This window comes from Ostrea edulis, chromosome 4 (assembly GCF_947568905.1).
Source record: "Ostrea edulis chromosome 4, xbOstEdul1.1, whole genome shotgun sequence".
Lineage (NCBI taxonomy): Eukaryota > Metazoa > Mollusca > Bivalvia > Ostreida > Ostreidae > Ostrea > Ostrea edulis.
In genome coordinates, this window is record NC_079167.1 from 16,713,744 (window position 1) to 16,724,028 (window position 10,285).

A 10,285-nucleotide genomic window follows, 5' to 3' on the forward strand; every position below is an offset into this window, starting at 1 on the left:
CTGTCTTGTCAATCAAACATGACTTCCATTTACATTCATGAAAAGACATAGGCCAGATTCAATTGTCTGCCTGCATCAACATAAAGACTAAGTTGGTTTTTTTTTTATAATGATGATGCAACTTTACTTGACAGTTGAACTCATTGACATTCCATCCTGACTGTCATTGTAAACAAATAAACACTTACCTGCAGGATCAAATGGGATGCAGTACTCCTATTCTCCGTTCAGATATCCTACATGCACTCAGACACTTTCTAATTCACCGGCCGCCATTTTGGTTGTTTGTTGTCAAAGCCTATAAATCCGTATAATGCATGCCTCCTTGGGTGAAATGACTGAAAGACATTGTCTCCGTGAATTAGAACACATAGGATGAGCAATTACAAACTGTATATTCAATTCCACAATCCACAACACACACGGTAAAATCCAGTGCATCTTCACAATATCTGACAACATGAGGCTTGTAGACTCCCAGCATGCACCAACAGTTACTACAATCTAGGAAAATGGCACATCCGGTTTCTTTGCACCTCCAAATATCCTATCTAACAGGTCCAAAGTCACCCCAAACACCTGTATAAGTCCCATTACACTTTTACCTGATATGTGCATATGTGCTGGCTACCCAACATCCACACCCCTTTTCTCCCTCAAATTTGACGGGTACTTAATGCGAAACCAAGCATTCAACACACTTCAACACTCAAATTTAGGCGGCAAATTTGAATTTCTTTTCGAGCCAAATCCATTTTTTTTTTTGGCGGGGGGTGGGGTGGGGGGCTTTTAGCATTTGAACACTACTGAAAAAGCGCTAGAAGGTGGAAAGCCCTCTAATTGTTCGCGAACAATTAGGATCACTAGTTATTATTATTTTCCTGCCGTAAAAAAATTTTCGTCTTAAGGTAGAGATTGATAGGTTGATGCTAAAAAAAATTAACCATTGAATTTTTTATATTTTGATATATGTTTATGATGAAGCTTCGATATAAAACATAATAAAAAATCAATGTAGGTAATCGACCTTGTTTTTGAGAAATATGGCGATTTTAGTAACACCTTCCTTAGTCCTTGTAAAGCGTAAAATGTGAAGAAAAATAAGTAGAGAGCAATATACAAATAGAGCTGTAACATTTTTATTGTAAAAAGGATCATAACTTGTCATATATGGTTCCAAACAACCTTTCACATAATTGTATATTACACATCAATTTCAAGTTCAGCAATCATTATTAACATGCAACAACATTACTTCAACAGAGCTACATTGGCTAATTACCTTAAAACAGTGCACAATATTTGGACACAGGGTCATACCTTTGCTTAAGCTGCAAAAATATTACCCATCAAATTTCTTATTTTATTTCATTAAGTGGTCAGTCTATTAGTAAGTAAAATATATGAAAAAAATTATACACCATAATGGGGTTCAATATGGAACTAGCAAAAAATTCCTAACCCCACCCCCTTTTTACAAACTACACATTTTCGTAAGAAAAAGGGTTATTAAAAGATGTTGTAAACAATCCATCAAAAACAGCTTGCTGAAATTCGAAGATTTTTTGTAATACCTTTTTTAAATTAATAAATATAATACAGAAAGTATGTATTTCAAATTTTAGCTTATATTTTGTTGTAGTTCTCGTTGTTGACCTTTGTGCACTTACACTCAGAATATAGATTTATCATATGTCATCATATTTGATGATTAATATCAAGAGTTTTCCCAAATAAAAATCCCCACAAAAAATTGAAATACAATTTATATTTGTTAAAACAAATGTCTCCATTACAACCCAACCCCTTTAATATACTACATGGTATGGAGGAGAAAGAATGAGCAGGAACATAGACGTCATGAATTGCACTCGGCGCATTGAGAAGAAAGATTCAGCCAGCAGAGATAAACTACTGATCTTTTTCTAACTTAAAACGTTTAAGCATTCCCAAATTACCTCTTTGAAAATTGAACATGACAATAAGGTTTCTATAAGCTATTTCAGGGGCGGATCAGGAATTGAAGTTGGGGTGGGGGGGGTGCAACTGTATGAGGCAGGGGTCTTGGGGCCACCTTGAAGGGGGGGGGGATTCCCCAGGAACTCCTGGATTTTGCAGATTTTATAGGGCTTAAAATATGTCTCCTATGTAGTCATTTTTATTATTTTCTGTCATTTCTAATAAGGTGAAATTAATAAAATAAATAACGCAAATTTTAAGGGTTTTTGGAAAAAATAGCAGTTCTCCCACTAAAAGTAATTCAATAAATCAAAAGATTTTGTCAGACATTTATTTCTCTGAGAGTGGAGGAAATTATGGCTTCTTTTATTGTAGATATTTCTCTAAACAAGAGACCACGATTTACTTTAAACTTGAAAATTTTAGGGGGGCTCGCGCCGGTTGCCCCCCCCCCCCTCCCCACCCCTTATATCCGCCAATGCATTTATGTATGTGCTCTTGCAATTGACCTTTTTGCACTCACAATGATTGCATTAATACTTAGTTATTTTTCATACATTTTTTTTTTATAATAACGAGACACGATTACCTATTATAAGAAATTGATATGATTATACAGCATAATGCACCAAATATGTTTAAATAGGCCTAACAACTTTATATTTAATATCAATGGAAAGATTTCCACCCAATCAACCCATGGATTGATTGATTGTATCTTGTTTAACGTCTCTCTCGAGAATTTTTTACTCATATGGAGACGTTACCAAGACCGGTGAACAGCTTTAAATTTAGGCCTTTGCTCGGCGCTTACGGCCATTGAGCAGTGACGGTTCTTTAACGTGCCACATCTACTGTGACACTGGGCATCCGTTTTGAAGGTCATCTCCGAGGACCAGTGACATTCACACCTGATGCTGAGCGTTTGGCAATGGAACTGTCACTACCTGTTTCAACAACTCAGGTCTGTCGCGGCCGGGATTCGAATCCTGGCCTTCCGCATGCGGGGCGAACGCTCTAACCTCTAGACCACCACCGCGGCTCGACCCATTGATCTCAAGGCTCATATCAGCTATCTTGCTCTCACAAATATATATGTCTCTTCATAAGTTTATGAGTCCTACTTGTAGTCTCACACTGAAACAAAAACTCGCTTGGATAACTTAGAATGCATGCATATTGCATTCACAGTATATATGCACTGTGTGTGTAAGGGGGGTGGGGGTAGAAAATGAGAAATTTAAACACATTGATTAAAGTTATAAAATTGGTGTTTTATTTTCATTTAGAAATGTTTACTGAATTTGATATATCAAAAACTTAGAATAATCAACAATGACACTTCCTCTATATTTATTCAATATTATTGTCTTAAAAAAGACATGTAATACATGAGTACATGTACTTGTTTTCCATTAAATTCACACTTTAGAATAGTATGTTGCACAATATATCCATTGCTCTGGGCTCACAAATACATTATTGATTCTATCCAAGTTCCACATTTTGCAGAAGTTCTTGAATTTTCTCTGTAACCTGTAAAGTTGTGGGGTCCAGGGGATATGACATCATCAATGTAAATGAAGTACCTGTTATAAAAAATATATTCTGTATATTCAAATATTGAAAAAAAGATGAATATCTAATATACTAAGAATTGTCTTTATAAATGTCTGGTGTTAAAATGAAAAATTCTATCTTACTAAGATAGAAAATATTGTACCTTTCTTGGTGATTTTCATGGCAAATTGCTGTTGAAGTTGTTGGCTGGAAGCCCATTTCAACTTGCACTGGTCCTTAGGATGATGCTTAGAAAAAAATCATCATAATTGATATTTGCACAGTCAGTATTAATCATTAATTATACTGTGTCAGACAATGTCAATTTTAAAATTGTGTGTCTCAATGCATGTTCAGTGAACTTTAAAATGCTGATATATTGAAAATTACACACATAACATGTATTTTATTATGTTAATTTTTAAAATCTTGTCTGAAATCAGTATTACATATGTAACACTACATGTATGTTAAATGTGTGCAGTGCAGCAATGTGAACTCTTGCAGTAGTAGTACATCTGCATGATTGTTATTTATTTCATATTGTTATAGTTACCTTCTATTTAAACTGTACATACGGTATTACCCTCCCACCCCCGGGTCCTTAATGAGGTGAATAAACATCATAATTATCATATTACAATATGAGATGACAGATATGTTTTCATAAACTGCCAGTTCATTCTAATAATATCAAAACAAGTCAACTCTAGATTTATCAGACCTGTCTCCTTTACGGAGTGTGGGTCAAGAGAAGGACATACATATCTTATTTTCATACAAGACATTTATTTGCCTATGAGGGAGGCTTGTGATTTTACAAATATTTTAAATAAAGTTTTGTAGACCTACATGCTTGTATGAAACATGAAACCCCAGATTTGAAATATCTCTTAGGTCAATGAAATTTCAAGATACTATAAGTACTATCATTTATAACAAATAGAATTTTAGTGCAACACTCCCCCCCCCCCCCCCCTTAAACTTGTGAGAGCCCTATTTTTTTTCAAATCTGGCATATACATGACATCCATTTACAATTACATGCACATGTAGGAGTTATATTTTGGGCACATATGGAATACATAAATGCACAAAAAATGAAACAGCTCCAAGTTGTGCGTTTATAAAATCGCGTTGTGAAATAGCAGAGGAAAAGTGGGTTGAATACAAATTCGATTTGCCATTTTTTTCACTTACCAAACGAAATTATGATTTCGTTGTCCACGTTGAATGCATCCATCGAATTCCTCTTCTCAGAAGAAACTTTGTTTAAACTCTCAATGACTACATAAACAGTATTGAAACTCACGCTACATCAACAACTTTGTTTACGTAGCGCAGCTATGCATGGTGGTGAATTTCGTGAGGTAAAAAGTGCCATTCTGCACGGACGAAACATTTAGTCCACTATTATTACATTGACGTATTCCTAATCTAAACTATGGCCAAATTTCTCTATCTTTCGTCGAGACGACCCTCTCAATCATCGATTCAGTCACAGCAACAACTTGTACTTTCGGAACCCCTTTTTGTTTTTCAACTACTCTATGGAGATGTACGGAATTCCGAAAAATAATTTCACGTGAAAATACACGATTTTTACTGATCACGTGGTTGCTGTCGGTCTCTACCTTAAGACTTATTGAAAAACTTTATAGACCAGCATATAGTACTTCTTGAGAAACGAATACAGTTCACCCTGCGTATTTGAACTTTGACCTCTTACGGAGTTATTGGACCTTTCGTAGAAATCATTGTTAGCGCTTCTACTTTGTAACCATAAATGATAGAAGGATAAAACCTTTTCTAAAGCATAGAGGGTAATTCGTAGAAGCGAAGAATTTAAAATGAAGGGATTCGGTGTCCCCTAAGGGGAGTTAATGCCTCTTTATGTTTTGCGATTTATTTGTAAAACATGTCGAACTTGAGAACGGTTTGTCGTAGAGACACGGGACCAACTGGAATACGATCGGTGACCTTTGACCTTGAAAATTAAGTCAAGGTCAAAGGTCAAGGTCATCAGAAAAGAGGAAAAAATTGCATTTTTTATACTCTCTTTCCTGCTTAAGATAGCGTCGAAATATTATATGGGTAAGTATTGACTTCTTGATTGGTTTTGATAGTATGCATTTCAACTTTGAACTTTGACCCTCCTGTGAATTTCGGAGACTCGCGTCGAAAACCTTGTTATCGCTACTCCTACTTAACGGAAAGTCATAGAGAAACGAAACCTTCGCTAATGAATTCACAGTAAAACCCTCTTGCAAAGAAAAAATAATCAAAGGGATACGAAAACCCTTAAGCATAGTTATTGCCCCTGAAAGTCTCCAATATCATTATCTAAGCCTATAACTTTTATATTAATATAGATAGAGACATGGGACAACTTGCATTAAGACCGATGACCTTTGACCTTCAAAATGAGGTCAAGGTCTAGGTCATCATCAAAATTAATTTTTTTCCATTTTCAAGGTCTTTCAAAGTATTTTTAGCATTGATAAGCTAACCGAAAACCCCTAACAAATTATTGCCCCTGAATGTCTTGATTAACATCTTTTAAGCTTATAGCTTTTACATTAATATAGAGAGAGACATGGGATCACTTGCATTAAGACCGATGACCTTTGACCTTCAAAATAAGGTCAAAGGTCAAGGTCATCGTGAAAATTATTATTTAAATTTTCAAGGTCGTTTTGAGTTTCGTACATCATCTTAAATATTCTTAAATATCTTTTTTTTAAATCATTGTAGGTGGAAAGCCCTCTAATTGTTCGCGAACAATTAGGATTATTAGTTATTATTATTATTACTTACATATAGCGCTTCGTAGAATTCACACAATTTATTCATTATATCACCAGTTTTATTAACTGTTTCATTATTTCCTGTTTTTATTTCGTGTATTGTGTTTGATGATTGTGTTTGTCATTCTAATCTTAAGAAATATGGTGTATTCTTTTCACCTTTATCAATCCAATTTGACTTCGATCGTACATATGCACCTTTTGCAATATTCTTGTAAATACCATCTTCCTCTACCTCTAAATGTTTTTTCTTTTCATATCTATTTGATTTGAATCTTGTAATTCTATATTTTCAATTTCTCCCTCTATCAACAGAATACGTTGTTTTGTTTCAAGACTTTTATGTTGCGCAAATTGCATTGAAAAAGTTTTAATTATTGTTTTAATTTTTTCCCACTTCATTTGGTCATCTAAAATGTTATTTATTTCTTCATTTTCACGTATCAATTCTTTAAGTTGTGTTACATAATTAACATCAGTTAATAAGGATGTACATGTATTTAATTTCCAATCCTTTACCTCTTTTTTCTCCTAAAAGTATCAAATCAAATCTTATCGCCAAATGATCTGAAAGTCTACTGTTTTTTACTTTAGGTGCTTGTTTTGCAAGAATGTTAGCTATTTCTAGTCCAAAGTGTTTCGATATGAGAACAAAGTCAATACGGCTACTGGGGATTTCTTGCCCATCACACTAGCTGCAGAACTGTAGCTCTCTGAAAAAATATTTTGACATAACAGAGAGCTACAGAGCCACCCCTTATAAAAACCTTCAATTTACGGTGCACAAAAAGCTGCGCACGGTTGAGGTCTTATATCGTTGTATTCTTGAGTTGCTGTCTCATAAATTTAATATCAAAAAATTCTTAACATATTTTCCTGCTATACTTGTGTCTAAACATACCTTCAAATATTCGTTAAAGCCCCATACGACCTGAAAACTGCCAGCTTCAAATGATTTCGTTTGTTGACGTAGCCACGTTAGGTAGCCGGTCAATTCGTACCCTGTTGCTGTTGGTATCTATTCATAAAATTCGTTATATGTTATGTATTCGCTCTTCATTTATTATCAATACCAATAATTTATAGAAATTAAAAAAATAAAGTTTTTCTAAAGGTAAAATAAGCTCTTGATTCATGAAAATGCTACTAAAGTCCTTAACACTCATGTGTCAAGGATGGAGACCGGACCAGACTAATGAAAGCCGCATTGCCGTGAGTCTAGCTATTTGAATAATTATTATTTAAAGGCACTGGGGTGATATATTATTTAAAATATTTAGCTAAAATATTTGTGGTGATAGTAGTTCACATCTAGACGTTATTGTGCAAGTATGGAAATTAACCAGGATTCGAACTGATCGGCTACCTAACATGGCTACGTCAACAAACGAAATCATTTGAAGCTGGCAGTTTTCAGGTCGTATGGGGCTTTAATGAATATTTGAAGGTATGTTTAGACACAATTATAGTAGGAAAATATGTTAAGAATTTTTTTATGTTAAATTTATGAGACAGCAACTCAAGAATACAACGATATAAGGTCTCAACCGTGCGCAGCTTTTTGTGCGCCGTAAATCGAAGGTTTTTATAAGGGGTGGCTCTGTAGCTCTCTGTTGTGTCAAAATATTTTTTCAGAGAGCTACAGTTCTGCAGCTACCATCACACCAGGTGAAGCCTGGATTATTTTGTTTACATATTCTCCACATGTCGATTAAATTTAAGTATGTCAGTAGATCTGTTAAATGTTTATAACTTTTATCATTAATGTTTTGTTGTGTCCAGTTTCTATCTTCTTTATCTATTATAGTGTTAAAGTCTCCTGCTAGAATTATATTTTGATCATTTTTTGAGAAAGCTTATATAGGCTGCAAGCCTGCTGCCTAATCCATTTATGTTTCATACATAATAGAATATTGTTAAAATATTGTTTAAATTATAAATTTAGCGGATATTGACATATCCACTGTTTTAGTCTTTTTAAAAAATCTGAGCGTGAACTTATATTATTAGGAGCTATATATTTAAAAGAGTATCTATCATATCATTGATTTCAATATTCACCAAGATTTTTCTACCATCTTGTGATCAAATACAACTTTACTATTGGGATTTACACCTAGCTTTCTCAGTTTATTAGTATTTAATAATAAAATAGCTCAAACAAAAATCGATAATCACCATTTTTCTTTGATTAAAATATCATTCGTGCAGAAGAGGAAATAAAATATAATTTCATATTTAATTTAATGGCCTAATTCAATAAAATATTATTCTTGATAGGGTCAGTTTAATGTATACCAACGGCTGATATAAACAAAATTTACACATTCAATACTATTATCCTTTGATTGATTGATTGTATATTGTTTAACCTCCCGCTCGAGAATTTTTCACTCATATGGAGACGTACTTTTATCCGTATTTACAGTGCTAATCTGTAGAACATATTATGTACTGTGTACATTTTGTACCCACCCAAGCGTTCAACAGAATACTGAACGTACCTCTATCACAGGAGAGCTGATATTTCGGTACAATTTCTACCCAGAGTTATCGTTCCATACACTCACTTGCACCTCTGTCAACGTCTCAGGGATTTTACAAGATTTTTGTAAGATGGCACTTATGCTCAAATAAAGTATGGTTTTGACTTCAGTTACAAAAATATACGTAAATAAATAAATATTGAGCAGATGCCAAGTCTTTTTGTGACACAAGAAGCATTGATTTGGGTTGAAACGTAAATATTGGGTAGTTCAATTGCACCAAGCTAAAACATAGGTACATGAAGAATATATAGTAATGGAAAAAAATATACAAATAGTTGCTTGTCCTACATTTTCCCGATATTTTATAAAATAGTTCTTAGTTTTATTAGCTGTAAAAAAGTGGATTTACACGTGGAATAACATTGTTTATTTTGAGACGTTAACAGAGGTGTAAGTGAGAGTAAGGAACGACAACACTGTGTAGAGATTGATTTCGGAAATTGCGTATTGAAACACGGATCTTATTTGAGAATTCTGATTTTCACTGAATTTTCTACAATAAATTGTGTTTTAAACTAACAATAACAGCTTTCCCTTTCAAATTTGTTTCTAAACTTGTGATATCTGTTAAATGATGCATTAATATTTACAAATATGACACAAATGAGAGTTTCAATTGAAACATGAATTTTAATTGGAATTTCTATTTTAAATGGCGATTCTTATTCAATAAATGTTTTAGCCCAAAACTAACAGCTTTTCCCTCAATGTATTTTTCTAAACTTTTTACATGTGTTTAGGAACATATTAAACTACCCAAAAATGAAGAGAAACCTTTTTATTACAATATTAGTTCCCATTTCGAAGAAAATTTCTTTATTTCTAGTGGACTGTATAACTATTTAACTAAATGATTAAATATATCTTCTATCAGTTATTTGAGAGTATCTTGATTTCGCGCTCCATATCGTTGTAAATAATTAAAGATACATCTTCCTATCAGTTATTTGAGTCTATCTTGATTTGACGCTCCATATTGTTGTAAATGATTTTAAAAAGATATCTTCAATTGAATGACAGGGAGCATCACATCCTGTATCCCGAGGTTTAAAGTCATGTTACACCTGTAACGTGCAGCTGTCACCCAGTCATGCTACACCTGTAACGTGCAGCTGTCACCCAGTCATGTTACATCTGTAACGTGCAGCTGTCACCCAGTCATGTTACACCTGTAACGTGTAGCTGTCACCCAGTCATGTTACACCTGTAACGTGTAGTGGTCACCCTGTCATGTTACACCTGTAACGTGTAGCGTTCACCCAGTCATGTTACACCTGTAACGTGTAGCTGTCACCCAGTCATGTTACACCTGTGACGTGTAGCGGTCACCCAGTCATGTTACACCTGTAACGTGCAGCTGTCACCCAGTCATGTTACACCTGTAACGTGTAGCGGTCACCCAGCCAAGTG

The 10,285-nt window shown here is 34.2% G+C and overlaps 1 long non-coding RNA gene across 2 annotated transcripts; it reads right to left on the minus strand.

Moving 5' to 3' along the window:
- Window positions 1-3,301: 3,301 nt before the first annotated feature.
- LOC125668741 (uncharacterized) lies at window positions 3,302-7,296 on the minus strand. 2 transcript variants are annotated; one of them, XR_008802267.1, is made up of 3 exons: window positions 4,720-7,296; window positions 3,683-3,767; window positions 3,302-3,548 (listed from the first exon to the last, which is right to left on the minus strand). It is a non-coding gene; the product is annotated as an uncharacterized LOC125668741 (long non-coding RNA). The 2 variants fall into 2 exon arrangements; XR_008802266.1 differs by lacking the exon at window positions 4,720-7,296 and having other exon boundaries at window positions 3,683-4,467.
- Window positions 7,297-10,285: the final 2,989 nt, after the last annotated feature.